Here is a 19151-nt window from a genome sequence, read left to right on the forward strand (position 1 = left end):
CTTTAGAGTCATGAGAAATCAGCAAGCAGTTAACTCAGCCAAGATCAAAAAGAGCCACTTAACCCATTTCTGACCAGCCTTTAGAGTCATGAGAAATCAGCAAGCAGTTAACTCAGCCAAGATCAAAAAGAGCCACTTAACCCATTTCTGACCAGCCTTTAGAGTCATGAGAAATCAGCAAGCAGTTAACTCAGCCAAGATCAAAAAGAGCCACTTAACCCATTTCTGACCAGCCTTTAGAGTCATGAGAAATCAGCAAGCAGTTAACTCAGCCAAGATCAAAAAGAGCCACTTAACCCATTTCTGACCAGCCTTTAGAGTCATGAGAAATAATAAATGATCGTTGTTTTCAGCTATTAAGATTTCAAATGGTTTATTATGCATTGCTAACTGATTCAAAAGTTATACTTCATTGGTGAAATCATCTTATTTGGTGGCATCTTCTCTTAGCTTTTCTATTTTAATAATTATGATAAGTATCTCATCTTTTTAGAATTTTGTGCACCACAGTGAAAAGAATAGTCGGTAAGAGACCAAAAAATATAGGTCTTTCCATTTCCTAAGAGCATTATCTTAGACATTTATTCACTCAACGGTGTACAAAGCATTAGAAATACAGACAATGCTCTTGTGAAATCAGTTATGGTTTGGGGGTTGCAGGGGGACGTAGACATGAGCAAATCATTTCTATCCATCACAATAAGTAATAGTAGGAAATATGTGTTATAACCACAACCTCTGAGATGAAATAACCTGAGTTACAATCTCGCCTCTATCCCTTCCTAGCTAGGTGCCCTTATTTAACCTCAACTCCAATTTCATCAATGGCACCTACTTCATAAGATTGTTGGAAGGATTACAAGAGTTGAAATCTGTAACATACATAGAGACATGCTTGGCACTCGCAAGCTCTCATTAAATGCTAGTTATTAAAACAAATGTTAAAAAGTATGAGAGAACAAAAAATAAGACCATATGGGATGAGGGCTGAGTGGAGGAGTAGCCATCATGCGTCGGGGAGGACCCTGAAAAAAAAGCAGAAATTTGCACATCAGTATTTAGGACTTTAGGATCTTTTATCTATAGTTCAAGAAATAAAGAATAGAGGATTATTAGGATACCTTCTAGTTCCAAAATACAATACCTATAGAATATTATCTAATGTAACATGTTTAGTAAACTCCCGCTGAGTATTGAATTTTAAATTCAAAGTGGTTTTGAAAAAATAAGTTGTTTTAACGAAATTAATTCACATGTCATTATGTGTTACTATACAGGCAAGCTTGATATGATTATCCCAGAGGATATTCTGGTCCCTGTGTAATACTATTGGAAGTGAAAAGAGAATATTTATTTCCAAGATTTATAACACTAAGACACAAACTTTAATTATGTATTGTGCTTCAATAGAGTTGCCTATAGCCTGTTAAATCCAATTAATAAACACAATAGACACATTCACTTTTTTATTTTTAAACAAAGTTACTGAATTTGTTCTATTCGCTATTTTGTATTTCTGATTACAAGATGCTGTCCCCTGCTGTTTGCTAAAGATTACACAAGCTATAGTCACGAACATACAGTGAAATAAGATAACAGTTTTGTTTAATGACTCATATCTAGAAATCAAAGAACAAAAGTAGAAATCTGCATGTCCATAGAACAAATCTAGCATGCTAGCACTGTGCCTTCTCTTCTCTCAAATCATGTCATTTCAATAAGCATTTTGTCCTCTCCATGCTTTTGGTAACTAGATGGGCTAATGGGAAGGGTGGTGGTGTCATATTATTTCTTCTAAAAAGAGCTTTTATAAAAATTTTTACTTGAACACGTACTCTGTCATTGTTAATAGTACCTGGCAACCTCTACTGCATAAATATCTATAATTATGTTTTTTTTCCAGCAACAATTTGGTTTGCATGTGTACTTTCATGATAGTTAGCTTGTTTACTACTTATTCCAATTCTCTTTGAGTATGGTCATTCAGTGACGACTGTGGTATTGCCATCCTCTGAAAGGGTTACAAATTCATGCCTGGCATTCAGGGCAGAAAATGACAGCCTGCATGCTGATAACTGACATACAGGTGTTCCCCGTGTTACCAAAGCCTAGATGTTATCGCAAAACTGGAAGAACTGGCATTGAGTAGATCTGGGTTCAAATTTTGGCTGTGTCATTTACCAAGTTTGTGACTTTAAGCTTCATTGTTTCCATCTTCAGAATCTCTCAGGGTGTTGTTTTGAGTACTAAATAAGGTGATATATATGAGAAAAGTGTAACAAAAAACCATGCCATATGGATGCTCAATAATGACTGCTTCAATCTAAATCTAAAAATGAAAGCCACGTGACGAATTCAAGGTCATATGGTGTGAATGAGTCAATGATGTGGGTAAAGATACTGTAGCTGCTTATCCCAGCACTTTGGGAGGCAGAGGCGGGCGGATCACGAGGTCAGGAGATCGAGACCTTCCTGGCTAACACAGTGAAACCCCGTCTCTACTAAAAATACAAAAAATTAGCCGGGCGTGGTGGCGGGCGCCTGTAGTCCCAGCTTCTCGGGAGGCTGAGGCAGGAGAATGGCGTGAACCCGGGAGGCGGAGCTTGCAGTGAGCCGAGATCGCCCCACTGCACTCCAGCCTGGGCGACAGAGCGAGACTCCGTCTCAAAAGAAAAAAAAAAAAAGATACTGTAGCTGCTGAAGGGGAAGGCTAACAGGAAAGGGAAGCTGTTCCTTTTTCCCTTTTGGCCAAATAGCACTTATCTGTCCCTGCTGCTTTGCCTAATAGATTAATTCATTCTGATAGTATTAAAGATGTCTGGTAGATAGCTAATAATCGGCTCTGAAAAAAACAAATCATTGGCCTTCCTTTGCTGTCAAAATCCCTAAAAAAAAAACTTTCATTTCAAATGGCTTCTAGCTTACTTCAGAATCAGAGGATAGACTCCTTTGAAGCTATCTAGTGCAGCTAGTGAATGTACTTTTTAATCGTTTATTAGTGGATAAACTATAATTGGCATGTAAGGGTAAGAGCTTCGAAACACAAATTAAAGTCAACTGCCCACTAGTGTTTTGAATCAATCAATACAGCATTCATTTAAAAATAGAAGCAATGCCATTAACCCTCGAGAAATTCACATTTTCCTGTAATTCATAACATCAAAGCTCTCCAAAAAGATGGGGAAATTACAATAAATCACAATCCGTATGTAAGGAAAAGTCTTTCCCTTGCATGTACTGACATCTGAGATGCACATTACATCATGCTCTCAGTATGCAAAGAACATTACAGATGAAATTTTTTTAACTCTATGCAAGGAAATACCGTGTACTATAATGGGAACAGAAAAGGAAAAAAAAAAACAGAGTTTTGTATAAACTTAGATATGTCTCTGATGTTCTCTTAATAAATCTTTTCTCCTTTCTGTTTGATGCTACCTTCCATTATGATTTACTCACTTTCTTTAAAACTGTTTTTAAACCAAGTACATATTCTGTTCTCTCAAAAATAAAGAAAATCAGCTCAAAGATCATTACTTAGGGTACACAAAACAGAGGAACATTTATTTAATCTATTCCATATATATAATATAGTACTGTTTAAATTATCATTCCTAATTTTATTTATTCATATCTCAAGGTTACATACGTAAATGACATAAAGTGAATGCCCATAGGTTACTGAAAGGGCCTTAAGAAAATTATACATTGGAGAAAGAAACCAATATAAATATAATATTAATAGCATTATTTTGTTGGCCCAGTCCCTCTAAGGAGACCCAGTGAATTCAAAATGTGCCAACTATTTCTCTAACACGAGTTGATGGAAAAGTCCACATCCTGGAACAGGGGATGTTGGAATTGAGTTGTCAAGCTGTCCTGGATGTCTTGTACAAACTGAACAGGGCAATTTACTGCAACACTGCATAGGCTGAAGGCTGCTATCTCGCCTTTACAGTTGCTTCCTCCTGGTGAGATTATCCTTCTCTACCGCAGCCTCCCTCCCCAGTAGCTTTTAAAGTACTCTGGATTCTTTCTGATGAGCCTATTTTTTTTTTTATTATTTATTTATTTATTTATTTATTTGAGACGGAGTCTTGCTCTTGTCGCCCTGGCTGGAGTGCAATGGCCCAGTCTCGGCTCACTGCAGCCTCTGTCTCCCGGGTTCAAGCAATTCTCCTGCCTCAGTCTCCCGAGTAGCTGGGATTACAGACGCGCGCCATCGCTCCCGGCTAATTTTTGTATTTTTAGTAGAGACGGGGTTTCACAGTGTTGGGCAGGTTGGTCTCGATCCCTGACCTCGTGATCCGCCCGCCTCTGCCTCCCAAAGGGCTGGGATTACAGGCGTGAGCCACCGTGCCCGGCTAAGCAACAGTACTGTGTTAATCTTCACCTTGGGACCAGTGTGCTTGACTGGGAGAGGCTCTTAACCTGCAACCTGAAAGCAACAGCTTTGTGTGTTTGGTGATAATTTTGAATCTTAGTGGTGATTTGATTTTAATGTCTTCCTCTTTGTAGCTCAAAACTCCTGGATTTCTGGATGAAAACAGGCAAGCTTTTTGAAAAAACTGACTTCTCCACACAGCCTGAACCTCCCAGCGTGGGGGTTGCTTTTAGACTCAGCTGTTCTGGCTCTGCCCTCCAGGTGGCAGCAGAGCCACATCTCAAAAGCTCCAATCCCCTCTTCCCTGACTTCAAGTGTTAATGCAATTGACCAATCAGTGCTAAGATGATGGGAGGTAATTGGGTAATTGTATTTTACTGATCACAAGCAGAGAAAGGGAAAGGAAAAGGGGAAAGAAAGAGGGGCAGAGGAGGGAAGGCGACTGCAGTCCGAAAGGAGCTTTTGGAAGCTAGGACCGTAAGCGTCAGGACGTGGCATTGGTCGAGAGAAAGCCTGGGCTGGCCAGAGCTGCCGCCGGCGCTGGGAGAGCATTTATTTGGGAGAAAAAGAGGGGAGAGAGCAGAGGGAGGGGGAGGAAGAGAGTTCAAACCGAAGTGGATGGAAGGGGACTGGGGTTTCTGCCGCGCAAGGAGCCGCGAGCCAGGGCGATGGCGCTAAGGACGGCGCGGAGCAGCTGCGCTCCCGAGAACGCGTCTCCTCGCAGAGGACTAGCAGGCGTCGGGAAGGTCTGCGCCAACGGGAACCAACTTGTGGCTCCAAAATGTACCCAACGCAGCTGGAAATGAGATCAAAGCTGCAGTTGCATTTGAGAACGATGAGAAGAGCCAGCGATTAGGGAGTTTTTTTTTTTTTACCCGTTTTTTTTTCTTCTTTTTCTTTTTTTTTTCTTTTTTCGTGTGTGTTTTTTTAATTTGCCTGCCACCCTGTCTGTCCCCTCACTTCGCCCTCCCCATTTGAAATAAAAGCCCCAGTCTCAACTTCCATCACCTCGGCGCTCCCAGAGCCACTGCCGGCTGATGGAGGAGAAGGGGACCCGGGGGCTGGCAGGGGCCACCGGCGAGGGACCGCATCCCGCGTCTCCCCCGTGATCCCGGCCCCGACCGCGGAGTTCTGCAACACCTGGAGGATCTGGACCGGGTGCTGGGGGTGGGGGCGGGGACAGAGGCAGGAAAGGCACCCCGAGCCTTAAAAAGAAAAAAAAAAAAAAAAAAGTAGCGGGGGGAGGAATGGGTTTCTTCTTGACAGCCGACGGAGCCTTGAAATTTTCCTCCACTACCTCCGCCCCCGCCCTCGCCCCCGCCCCCCGCACTCCATTTAACGTGAGATTATGAAATTGCAGAGGCGGTGGAGGGAAGGAGACAGGATATAACCGGAGTTTGGAGGGGAGAGGGGAAGGTGGCTGGCCGGGTGGCTGAAATCAAAAATTCAATTGCGCACTGGGTTGTGATGAGAAATCTAATCAGATCTTTGGCGAAGGGGCTGGCCGGAAGGATGGCGAGTGGGGGGAAGTTGCTCCCCAAATTCTTCGAAGGGGAGGCTGGGGAGAGGAATTGACGATGTAAAAGGAGACTTTTCTTTTGGTGGTGGTGGCTGTTGGGTGCCTTGCAAAAATGAAGGATGCGGGACGCAGCTCTCTCCTGGAACCGAACGCAGTGGATAAACTGATTGTGCAAGAGAGAAGGAAGAACGAAGCTTTTTCTTGTGAGCGCTGGATCTTAACACAAATGTGTATATGTGCACACAGGGAGCACTCAAGAATGAAATAAACCAGGGTTAGACCCGCGGGGGTTGGTGTGTTCTGACATAAATAAATAATCTTAAAGCAGCTGTTCCCCTCCCCCCCAAAAAAGGATGATTGGAAATGGAGAACCGAGGATTCACAAAGAAAAAAGTATGTTCATTTTTCTCTGTAAAGGAGAAAGTGAGCCAAGGAGATATTTTTGGAATGAAAAGTTTGGGGCTTTTTTAGCAAAGTAAAGAACTGGTGTGGTGGTGTTTTCTTTTCTTTTTGAATTTCCCACAAGAGGAGAGGAAATTAATAATACATCTGCAAAGAAATTTCAGAGAAGAAAAGTTGACCGCGGCAGAATGAGGCATTGATTGGGGGAGAGAAACCAGCAGAGCACAGTTGGATTTGTGCCTATGTTGACTAAAATTGACGGATAATTGCAGTTGGATTTTTCTTCATCAACCTCCTTTTTTAAAATTTTTATTCTTTTTGGTATCAAGATCACGCGTTTTCTCTTGTTCTTAACCACCTGGATTTCCATCTGGATGTTGCTGTGATCAGTCTGAAATACAGTGAGTGACCCTTATTTTCTTATTTATTGGTGAAGAAAATGTCAGTTAATTTGGTGTTCTTGGTCTCTTTATCCTTTCTCCCCCTTTGGTGTTTTTGTTAAAGAACTGGCTATTGGGGGCCAGAAAATAAGGGAATGGGTGGCCCACGCATTTGCTTCATCAGTCTCTGCTCTCTGATAAGCCAGTTTGCTATAAGGATGCAGGTTGACTGCATCCTGGGCAGATGCCTTTGCAAATGTTCACCAGGAAAAAAAAAAAAAAAAAAAAAAAGCTCCCCAAGAAAGCTGCTGCAGTATGGGTGCCAGTGCTGTGTGACTGACACTCTAGAATGCATTTAAGTTGTTTGTCAGCCCCGGAGTTAGATGTACAAATGTTTAGTTATTGGAAATCGAAGGGACTCAATTTAAATTTCATTATCCGACCTGACATTGCAGATCAACAGAATGTATTAACACAAAAATATGACAATAAACCAAGCCGATGAAGGGTGGCTTCTGGCTGGTGCGTGGGTGGAGGGAGAAAGGGTGGGCTTTTGGGCAAGGAAGCTGGTGGAGAGAAGTGGCTGTACTTTCCACAATCACTCTTGCATACATATGCCCAGATGTGGTCTTCAGGTTACCCGGGTTCACACCAGTGCTAAAAATGAAACAAGGAGGACCTACTTCTGTCCAACTCCACCCCCTTCTAACTGAGGACTTCTTTGGATTACAGAGAGGCTGTGTATAGACTGTAGAGCGGTGGTGGCTTGGGTTTTGCCAGAAACCTTTTCAACATCACCAGTTCACAGCTCCTCAGAAAAAGAAAGAAATCTAGTGTCCTGTGGTAACTTAGAAAAAGCAGCTGAAGAAGAGGTGTATGTTGAGCACTAATACTTCTCATGTGCCGGGTTTATCTTGGAAAAAGAGGCCAATATGAAAAATAAAGCAGAAGGTAAAAAATGCTTAGAAAGTCTGAGCGCCTGTAGGATCACCTTCCCTCCTCCCCCATAGCTGCCAAAGTCATGGAGCTGGCCTTTTTTACAGAACTTTCCCCCTTCACCCTTCTCTATTCCTCTCTGGGGCCTTCTATCAGAATCATAGACTCATATAGCTTTAGAGCCAGAAGACTCTCCAGAGATCTCATGTCAACAAAAAAAGGAAACTGAGGCCTAGAGAAGCTATAACTCTTTCATTAATGGCCAAACAGCATGAGACAGGTGACTCACACAAGCCTCAGAACGCAGGCAAAAGTCAGTTTGGGATCCAAACTGGACAGGTATACTCCTGTATTTTGGATGCCGTTTTATGAGTAAGGGTCAAAGGAAGGCACATTGGTCCTGAGATCTTGAAATAAAACTTCTGCCAGTTTGGACCTCAAGGGTTACAAACTCCAGCATTCATTTTCTCTCTTCCCTTCCTCCCTCTCTCCCTCTTCCTTTCTTCTTTTCCTTTCTATAGCATAGTTTAGATAACCCTGGCTTGAATACCATTTAAAAAAAATAAGATCCACAACTCTGACATATCCCAAAGGAGATGAAAGGCAGCACTCTCCTGGGTCCCTTCTTAGTGTTTAATCCTGTGAGTGGTGGTCCCCAGAGAGTCATTAAAGAACTGTAGAGTTCGATTTATATTAGAGAGGTGATAATAGAAACCAGAAACACGCAGCTGAAAGCATCTGAGCCTGTTCTTACACTCACATCATCTATTCTTATCCTTTTCATTACTCCTTAACTAAACTAGCCTACAGCTGAGTACTTCTCTAATTTATTTTTCTGGGCACATGTTTCCTGTTGGAACGCAGATCAGGCAATAAATTTACCAACCTATGAAAATAATTGTGCAAGATGGTTTTATTCCCTGAAATCCCCATAGGCTTGTGCATGTATTTTCATAGTTCTCTGCACTTTTTTGTATTTGTTTGCTTGTTTGCTTTGTTTTACGTTACCACAGTTAAGTCACCATTTGTAGACATGGAATGACTCAGTTATACTAAGTTCCTGCTCAGCTGGAACTTGGCACAATGACAAAGAAAGTAAGAAGAAAAACATGTACTTTGATGCTTTTTCACTTTATAGTCAAGTTCCTGGCTTCCCATGGGAACCCCCGCCTTGAAATTAGGTTGGGTCTGCCAATTGGAGGAGATTTTATTTTCTTTATATATATATATTTATATACATATATATATATATATATGTATCTTTTGTTGACATCAAGATTTCTTCAGTGCTGCTCTAATTAGGTCTGAAAGCACATTCCTCTCCTTGATAGTGTCACCCCTTCCCTGTACCCTCCACACTTAATGTACACATGCAACTTTCCTAAGAGAGAGAAAGGGAAAGAAGTGAAGAGAGAATCTGTTCAAAATTTTGGTCTGAAATGTGTCCTCCCATCCCCCTCCACTTAAACATTTTCAAATCTGGAGTTAATAGGGCATCTAAGGTGTCATCATCTTTCATACTGGCAAATCATTCCAGCAACTCTACCATTAGGAATCTATGGCCCACCTGGGGGTTAACACCTTTGGTTTAGTAGTCAGAGTTGGCCCTGCATTTTGGTTAAGTACTGATTTGTTTTAAACTGATTGGTTCAGAAGCTCTGCATTTGTTCATGTACTGTTCACAGAATTAGGGCCATGACAGAGCTGGAGACTTACTTCATCAGTGGGTGTCAGGGCCCAAGTTGGGGCCCACTGAAAGACATTTGTGAGTAAGCAGTTGTCCACCAGAATCTGCCGAGGACCCTATGCCCAGAAAGCTACTGGGTTTTACAAGTTTTAAAGTTACATTTTCGAGTATCTTCTTCCTCAAATGTAATAGCTATGCCCTTTGAGCAATAAATACTTTTAATTTCCCTGGCTCTCAATTGTCTAGTCTATGAGGTGGGAATTATGATATGTAATTTGTTGAATTGTTTTATGACTTAAAAGGAGTGTTATGCAAAGCTGCAAGCATAATAGGCCCTCTAAGGATGGCTGTTTGTTATGGTTATTCTTGGATTAACGTGGATTAATTTCCTGAGAATGAGTAACAGTCTGGCTAAGCACTTTAACAGTTCGAGCACCTATACATGAAAAATAGGGAGTGTGCAACTGACCTTACGATAGTTGCCAGGACCCTCATTTGAGGTCTTATCAGGACAGATTGGCTCAATATATTATTTTAGATATAAAGTGCTACCTCATACTAGAAACTGTACATTATGACTTTCTCCTAAGAGTATAGAAAAATAAATCTCAGCAAAAATAATATTTGAATGAAATTTTACAGGGAAGTAATGCAATTAATGTGCTGTGTGTGTTTTTGGTCTAAAAGTTGAATAAGATTTCTGGTATTTTAAGTGTGTCATTTTAGCCACATATTACATAGTCTGGACCTGGATGTACAAAATAAAGGCAAATGTCTATGCAGTTATATAATTTAAATTATATGGTATAAAATTCCATTACTGATATTAAGCCCTCCAAAACCACAATTTGGATTCACAATTCTAGTCAAAATGAATGCTATGTTCATTAAACAAAATCTTTACTTTGTTATAGGCTAAAGACTCATTAGAATATATAGAATGAGGAAGATGTAATGCAGACACACACGTCATTGTTTACATGTGCAAATCTTCCCACACCAGTGGTTTTCTGAGGCAGGCACTCATGGTCATTGCTCATAATTTCATTCTCTATAGCAGCAGCTCTGTTTTCTGTCCATTTCCTTAATATTCTTCTAGGGACCTGTTTTCCCCTTAAGAGAAAAGGAGTCCTACCGTAGTAATTGTTATTCTTAATGTCTCATCTGTGGATGATAATAGTACAGTTAGGCTTGGGAGATAGCCATTGGATTCTTCTGTTTCTTTTCAGTGAAAACAATTTGAAATCTGTGTGAATATTGGAAAAGCATTTGAAAGTTCACCATTTTCACTGACCTTAAGAAAAGATGGAAATTCTCTATGAAAGTTCTTACCATTTGATAAATTTTACTTTTTTGCATGCTTCCTAAAGATGAATAAGAAATTAGGTGAAACTTGGACTCTGGCATCTTAAGTGAATTCAAATACTCAGCTTCCCACTGGGCCACGTGTGTTACATGCATCATTTAACCTTTCTGAGCCTGTTTGCTTATCTGTAAAATAGAGGTAATAACAACTGCATGGAACTGTCTGCCGCAAGGGTGAGATCAGATTGCATATGCCACGCACAGCAAGCATTCAATAAATGCACATTTAAATGGATCATCTATGATTTTAGTTTAGATTTGCAGAAAAACAGATATGGACTCTGTTGGAGGGAAGCTGTTACTCTAAGTTCACATTGGCATAGATTAAGAAAGAGAAATATATAGACAGGATTAAGGTTGGAGTAACACATAAATAGATATGACCATTTTTGGTAAGGTCCTGCCATTTTAAAACATATTTAGAAGTGCCTTAGTGAATACCATTTCGTCAGTAAAGATTGAAATATACTTTGTGAATTGTGGAAAATATATTCTGTGTTCATATAAACTTCGGTTAGAATGTCAAGTACTTTATAATACAGGCATAAAAACATGAATGATCTGTAAGTGGTATCTTAGAAGATTCCCTAAGAAGGTCAAGAATCAGTTGCGTCTTTCATTTCTTCAAAATAATTTTTGTGGAGAAATGTTAATTTGACCATTGAAATTTAATTTGGCTGATCTTGTGGCTGAGACACTGTGCTTATAACACTTTCTGAATGCAAAGGTTTTGTTATGTCCTCAGCACCACAGAAGAATGGCTGGCAAGTAGTATCCATGCAATAAATACTGCTTGAATGAATTTAGTTTGAGAAACACCTCCTCTCAATAACTCAAATGCATCACATACAAGAGTGTATGCAAACACACGCAGGCACGCACATATATACCAGAAGCCTGGCTTTGGGGAATTTATAGAAGCTTAATAACAAAAGCCAACAAGTATACTGATGGAATACACATACACACACACACACACACACACACACACACACACACACAGAGTAACATTAAGTTGCTTCCTTATGTTGGAAAACCTGAGGTCTGAAAGTCATGTGATGCAGTGTGTATTTCTTATTCTTGGTGTTGTCATTAATGAACTGTGACATTTTGTACAAGTCAACTTACCTCTCTAGGTTCTATATTCTCTTGTTAGATCAAGTAAAAACTAAGGTTACTTCAAGCACTAAGATTTTAGGATCCTGAGTTCATAATTGACTACCTTGGAATTTAGTATTCCCAAAATTAAAAATATATAATTATTGATCTTAGGAAATTAGTTATTAAAATGTGGAGAAGAATCCCATAGTATTCAGTGAGAAAGGCAGAATTGTGTTAAAATGGCAGATAGGTGGGTAAAAAGGTGAAGGAAATGCTCAGTTTGTAGGGGAAATACTTCAAGATTTGGAATAGACAAACCTCGGATTTCAACTTTGTTTCATCACCTGTTAGCTGGGGCCTCTAAATTTGTCAATTAACCTTGTTAATCCTCGGTTTCCTCAACTGTAAAATTGACTTTATTTTTTTGCAGTTATTTTGGGAGCAATAAAATGTCTTAAGTATTTGGCACCTGACTGGCACTCAATAATTGCTAGCCCACTTTCTTTTCTTTGAAATCTTTGGTTATTTAAAACAGAAATGGGAAGATTTAACATTTAAGATTCTGTGAGTGTTTTGCTTTACTTTTATGGAGCATATAAATAAAGATTTCCTGCCAACTTTGCTATCCAAGTTGGTGATGTTATTTTTGATCATGGTTTTCAATGTCAATCAAATTCATAATGAAGTCTAAAAATAATGAAAAACTTATGTAAAGTTAATATACTTTTCTTTCAACTTTGCCACAGGCTTATGAGAGCTTTGTGCACTTAGGAAAGCTTTCAACACTTCCGGGGTTTACAAGTATCTAGTAGTCCCTTCTTATCTGCAGTTTCACTTTTGGTGGTGTCAGTTACCTGTGGTCAACCGAGCAGAGATTTTAAGAGAAAGAGACTACGTTCACATAATTCTGTTACAGTATGTTGTTATAATTGTTGTTAATTTTTACTGTGCCTAATGCATAAATTAAACTTTGTCATAGATACGTCTTTAGAGGAAAAATTATAGTTTATGTAGGGTTTGGTACTATCAGTGTTTTCAGGCATCCACTGGGGATTATGGAATGTATCTCCTCTACCAACAAGAAGGCACTACTTAATAAACTTAATAATAACTTAATAAAAACAGTAGTAACCACCATTTCCTGAGCATTTGATATGCACCAGGCACTGTACTGAAAATATAACATGTAATGTATCTCCTCTACCAAGAAGGAAGCACTACTGTAACAATAAAAACAGTAGTAACCACCGTTTCTTGAGCATTTGATATGCACCAGGCACTGTACTGAAAATATAACGTGTATTTTTTTTTCCTTAATCCTCACTTAGAAAACAGAAACACAAAGAGGCTAAGTAATTTGTCTACGGTTATATAGCAGCTAAATGGTGAGGCTGGGAATAGGAACCGCGTATCTCCTGACTTGAGAACCCAAAATCAGAATCAGTAAAGTCAAACTTGTTGACTTGGTAACAAATAAACATAGCAGTTCACTATTATGTAACCTGGTACTCAATCTGACTGTTTTCACTGGGCTTGAGATGTCTGCAGTTTCCTTTCCCCCTATTTCCTGAAATGAGAGTTCTCCACCTGCTTAGGTCACATATACCTTCCGTATATTTGTCAGTCCTCGGTCATTTCCAAGTATGCCCTTAAGTATGGAAGTGACTTATAAGAAAGACTTAGGCAACATTGTCCCAACTGACCGAACATATCTAATGGAAAGATTTTGCAAAATGTTGTAAGGCATCTAGAAATGTATAATTATATGAGAAATATGGTCAATGCTAATAGTAAGGTTAGAGTTTAGATACGATGGGCATAAACCAGATGAGGTCCTCATTGTGGGGGCCCAACACCTGATGTTAGTCCTTCTTGTGTTTATCTCTCTGTAACACGATCCCATCACCTGCCTCTGGTTTCCTGAAACTCTTCCAAGGGTTTGAGGCACTCCTCATTGATCACTTTATTGATATCACTTTATCCTCCTTCTGTTTTCCTAATCTTCTCCTTAAATAATGAAGGCTTCCCCCTTTGAGTCACTTCTACTCCCAGTGTCTCTGCATTCCTGAAAGACATAAGCTGTGGGTTTTTTGAGAGATGAATCTCAAATCCTGGCTAACCTGTGTATGCTGTTTCTGTTTTCTAAGTGAGGATTAAGGAAAAAAATACATGTTATATTTTTCAGTACAGGGCCTGGTGCATATCAAATGCTCAAGAAATGGTGGTTACTACTGTTTTTTTTAAATTACAGTAGTGCCCCTTGTTGGTGGAGGAGATACATTCCATGATCCCCAGTGGATACCCGAAACCACTGATAGTACCAAACCCTACATAAGTGTCCATTGCCAGCAAGATCGCACTTAATTACCTGAGTCTCCTACAAGCCTTGCAAACTTAATACTCCATTTATAACTGGTTATTGCTTCTCCAGAAACCTAGATATGCACCAGGCACTGTACTGAAAACATATTTTTTTTACTCCTTAATCCTCACTTAGAAACAAAAACTTGGATATTTACAGTTTTAAATGATATCAATATCTCTTTAACCTCCCTCCTATCCAACCAGTCATCAAATCCAATCTACTCACTACCTTAAAGTCAGCTTTGGTCTATCTCGCTATTGCTGTGGTCCAGATTCTAGCAGTTCTCTCCTAGATCGTCTCTAACTAGTCTTTCTGATAATGCCAACTTTTCCTCAGATAGTCCATTACTCGTTCTTCCTCTAGATATATCATCCTAACAAGTAATGCTGAACATCCTCTTTATATTCTTGAAATATGTTTTTAGAATAAAATCCAGACTCTTCTCAACAGCACAGTCCGGCCAGCCTATTCACGCCCTCTCCCATCTGCCTGCCATGCTAAACGTTTTAGTCCTCTAGGGACACGCCAGGCTAGTTTGAACTCAAACTTGGTGAGAGCTAATCCATTTACCTAGGATATGATCTTCATATGTCAAGTCTCAGAGCAAGTTACCTCCTTTGGGAACATCATTCCCAGCTCCCCTAAGCCCACTGATCTCCCTGTCCTCTGTACACAAACATTTTGTTCATATATTTGTGATAGCTCTTACTATTGTTATATGTATTTGGCAAAAACCTAGGAAATTGTGGCTTCTTTTAGAATATGGATCCCATTGACTGGGTGCGGTGGCTCACACCTGTAATCCCAGCACTTTGGGAGGCTAAGGCGGGTGGATCAACTGAGGTTGGGAGTTCAAGACCAGCCTGACCAACATGGGGAAATCTGTCTCTACTAAAAATGCAAAATGAATCGGGTATGGTGGCACGTGCCTGTAATCCCAGCAACTCAGGAGGCTGAGGCAGGAGAATCTCTTGAACCCAGGAGGCAGAGGTTGTGGTGAGCCGAAATCACGCCGTTGCACTCCAGCCTGGGCAACAAGAGTGAAACTCCGTCTCAAAAAAAAAAAGAATATGGACCTCATCTTATTCTTCTTGTCATCTCCCACATCTAACTTAGTGCATAGAGATTTTCAGTGTATCTGGGGAGAACTAATAAATGAGTGGTGTGATCTAACACATCTTTAAGGTAAAGAAATTTCTTTAATTCAGTTTGTGATATAGGCCATTATTTTCCCAATATTTTTATTGTTAAGATCAAGTTTTATTATTTTTCCTGTAGGAACCCATTTTTCATAACTACTTTGCATAATAAAACATCACAAGTTTTTTTACTTTTACTAATAGACAACATGTACCTGGCAGTTCTCATTTTTTGAAGTGCACTAGATGAACATTTAAATCAAATGATTTGATATAAATTGAGCCAAAAGCAAAGGTGCTTTAATTACCTTGTGCAAGTACATGAGTATGTGTATGAAATCTAGTTGGCTTTTTGAAATATTGATAATAGCTGTTCTTGAGGATCTCAGTTTTAAAAATAGTTCTTTAAATATATTTTAGTGCTAATTTAATATTCCAATGCATAGCTCCTCATAGGCTTACTGTAGGTGTGGTAATGTACAGTCCTCACTGACATTGTTCACAAAGTCTGCTGGTCACAAAAATCAAGGTGGTCCTTGCAGTTGTGCATTGCACACGCCTCACAGTTGTATGAAGCAGGCCTTCCTACTCATGAATGATTATCAAAAAAGAGAATGTGAATTTTAAGTTTGAATAATGTCCATAAATGGACTAATATAACAAGAGATTAAAAAATATCTCCCTAATAAAAATACCATCATTAAATATAGAAAATAATGGGCTGCAATCATTTTTGACGACATGTGAACACCTGGCTTTGTGGGAGCCAGGCATACATACATTCATGGACATAATACTTTGACTCCATGCTACAGAAGGCTATTTCCTCCTTTCTCTCCTGAGGAGCAGCAGAAAACACTGGATCACATGAAGGAAAGTGGTAAATGATAGGATACTATTTAATTATGGCTTAATTTTATCTTGCATTTTGAAGAGAAACGTCTTAAATATGTTGAACTGGAGTATTTGTGTTTTTATATTAATAGTTCTTTTTTAAAGTTTTTCTTCTAGTTTTAGATTATTTCTAGTTTAGAGATTAATATTCTTAATCTCTAATAATAGCAGATGATAAAGCATTAATAGTCATGCTTCATCATGCTTTTGAAATCTAGTGATTTCTTTTAATCCTTTCAACAAATTTTAGCCCCAGAACTTCCAAAGGGATTATTTCCTGACCACTACATTCCTTATGATAAAGAGTGAGGATTTGGGAAGGTATGCCAGGGAAGGTTTTGTTTTTTTGTTTTTTTTGTTTTTTTGAGATGGAGTCTCACTCTGTCACCCAGGCTGGAGTGCAGTGGTGCGATCTCGGCTCACTGCAACCTCCACCTCCCAGATTCAAGTGATGCTCCTGCCTCAGCCTCCCGAGTAACTGGGATTACAGGGACATGCCACCATGTCCAGCTAATTTTTGTATTTTTAGTAGAGACAGGGTTTCACCATGTTGGCCAGGCTGATTTCAAACTCCCATCTTCAGGTGATCCACCAGCCTCGGCCTCCAAAAGTGCGAAATATTTATTTAGAAGAACCAGTGATGAGTTTTGTCTTAGTTCTTGTCAAACTACAAACTGTTGAGATGACACTTGTAGGCAACCTCCCAAGACAACTTCTTGGGAGGGATCCATTTGCTTTAGCTCATCAATTTTGACCAAGTCACATTGGGAATGTAGGAGAATTTAGCTGTCCAATTATATGTGTGTTTGTTGCTAAAGTAGGAGCGTGTGTGTGGGAGTGGGGGTCCACAGATTTTTAAAAAAGAAAGCCTTTTTTTTTTTTTTTTGAGACAGAGTCTTGCTGTCGCCCAGGCTGGAGTGCAGTGGCACAATCTCGGCTCACTGCAAGCTCTGCCTCCTGGGTTCACGCCATTCTCCTGCCTCGGCCTCCCGAGTAGCTGGGACTACAGGCGCCCGCCACCTCGCCCGGCTAATTTTTTGTATTTTTGTAGAGACGGGGTTTCACTGTGTTAGCCAGGATGGTCTCGATCTCCTGATCTCGTGATGTGCCCACCTCGGCCTCCCAAAGTGCTGGCATTACAGGCGTGAGCCACCGCACCCGGCCAGCCTTTTTCTGATGATGACTAATACAGTTCCCTAATTATTAAAATAACCTGTTATCATCAATGTGGTCCTACCTAGAACAAGTTGACAGATTTACTTGTGATGCTTTAAAAGTCATCCTATTGTCAGTGCAGCTGATCATTTTTGTTTGTTATTAATCTAAAGAACTGTAGTACTAAGGAATTTATTTTCAGAGCAATAGACATGTTTTCTTTCAGCTAATGGTTTGATAATGATGGTGAGAGCTTCAATAACTAAGATATGAATGTTCTGAAAAAGGTGCGTGACACTTGAAAATGTAGAGATGTGCCTCTCCTGAATGATTTTACAGTTGAACCTGAGCCAGATCTCAGTGTGTGCCGATTTTTACAACCTTAAGGGAAAGAGAGAGAGAGAGACTGAGAAAGAGTTTGGGGGGACAGAGCTCATCCTGGCTCAGCTGTTCTAATCTGGGCAGAAAGAATGCCCATAGCTTAGTTAGCTGATCTCTAGAGAGGCTCACCTCAGCAGAGACCACAGCACGTGTGTGGATGAATGAATTCAGACACATTATGGGGAGGGATCTAGAGGACTCCTATTTTTACTAACTGAAAAAGCAAAAAGTCAGAGGCCACCCTAAAAGAGTTAACATCTACACAGTGGTGTTCAGGAAGGCAAGAATGGAACTACGAAGGCTTTCTCTGTATTGTTTTGAACGTTGCCATGGCAATCGTTTCCAGCAGAAGTTACATGTTTTTCAATTCCCCAAAGCAGCAAGCAGCCTTTCCCTCTCTTTCTCACCCTCTCTGCATCCATCCCTATCTGCCTTCATCCTTAGTCCTCCCCATCCCTTTTCTCCTCCCTCTGTCCTTTCTTTTGTTCTCAAGTCCCTCTACCATTCCCTATTGACAACAAAAAATTCCAACTCCAAAAGGTCGCTTTTAGACAGAATGCGAGTCAGACATATAGTCTTCTATCTGGGTTTCTGTTTTCCCCCGTCTGTTTACGTATTAAAGACCTAATTAAACGGAAGCTGTGGATGGAAGCAGGGTTGGGGCTTTCCCTTGTTGGTAGGACACAGAACATATTATAATGGTTGGTGTTGTGGCGATATGTTAATTGGATCGCTCCAGGCAAGTGCAGAGCAGCAGTCTCTGACAATTAGAAAGAACAATGACTTTACTATGAGTGAACCCACTCTCTTAACCAGTGGAAGGATTAGCATGCATTGCAGGTCTCTGGAAGGTTCCTGTAGACCCGAGAGAGATCTGCAGTTGGAAATGCCTCCTGTCTCTTTATAGCTATGCTGCTGCCTCTCCTTTAGCTTACTTTCCTGCCAAGGGAAGAGGAGTGAGAGGACGGCAAGATTTGGTTTACTGAGCTGGTGCGGGACCCTGTGGCAGACCTGAGCCATAGGATATATTACAGGGATGTTAAGAAGAAATCTTTGCCTGCTTAATGCACGTGGCCAGTGAATTGTGAAATGGGTCTCATTAGAGCCTTTCATATCCCGGCATGTGCCAAAGTGCTTTGCCGGCACAGCGCCATCACTTCAGGTCCAACCCTTCTGCTGTTCACTGCAGCCAAGAAGGGACAGAGACTCTGTCTGTATTAAAGCCTTCAGTCCCATCTCTCTCTGTCTACTGTTCATTGTAAGGTTCCTCTGGGCCTTTCAGTCCAGCCAGGGATGAGGCCCAGCGTATCCCCTAGGTGTTTATAGAGAGGAAATATGAAGAATTTTGAGCATCACAGATGGATTTCAGGCAGCCAGTGGGTGCTGGCACCCAGATGTTTCCTCTTTTTCCCAGGGCTGGCACTGAAACTGTATCTAGACTTC

The 19151-nt window shown here is 40.4% G+C and overlaps 1 protein-coding gene across 8 annotated transcripts in view; it reads left to right on the top strand.

Moving 5' to 3' along the window:
- Positions 1-19151, top strand: part of LRRC4C (leucine rich repeat containing 4C) — a 1375811-nt gene that overhangs the window by 1187403 nt on the left and 169257 nt on the right. For 4 of the 8 annotated variants that reach the window (XM_055281878.2, XM_055281883.2, XM_055281881.2 and 1 more), the window contains exon 1: positions 4788-6706. The exons of the other annotated variants lie outside the window; for them this stretch is intronic. The gene's annotated coding sequence lies outside the window, so the exon portion shown is untranslated. Of the gene's footprint in view, positions 1-4787; positions 6707-19151 lie in introns of those variants that run through there. 8 annotated transcript variants of the gene reach the window in all.

The sequence above is a fragment of the Symphalangus syndactylus genome, chromosome 6 (assembly GCF_028878055.3).
Source record: "Symphalangus syndactylus isolate Jambi chromosome 6, NHGRI_mSymSyn1-v2.1_pri, whole genome shotgun sequence".
Lineage (NCBI taxonomy): Eukaryota > Metazoa > Chordata > Mammalia > Primates > Hylobatidae > Symphalangus > Symphalangus syndactylus.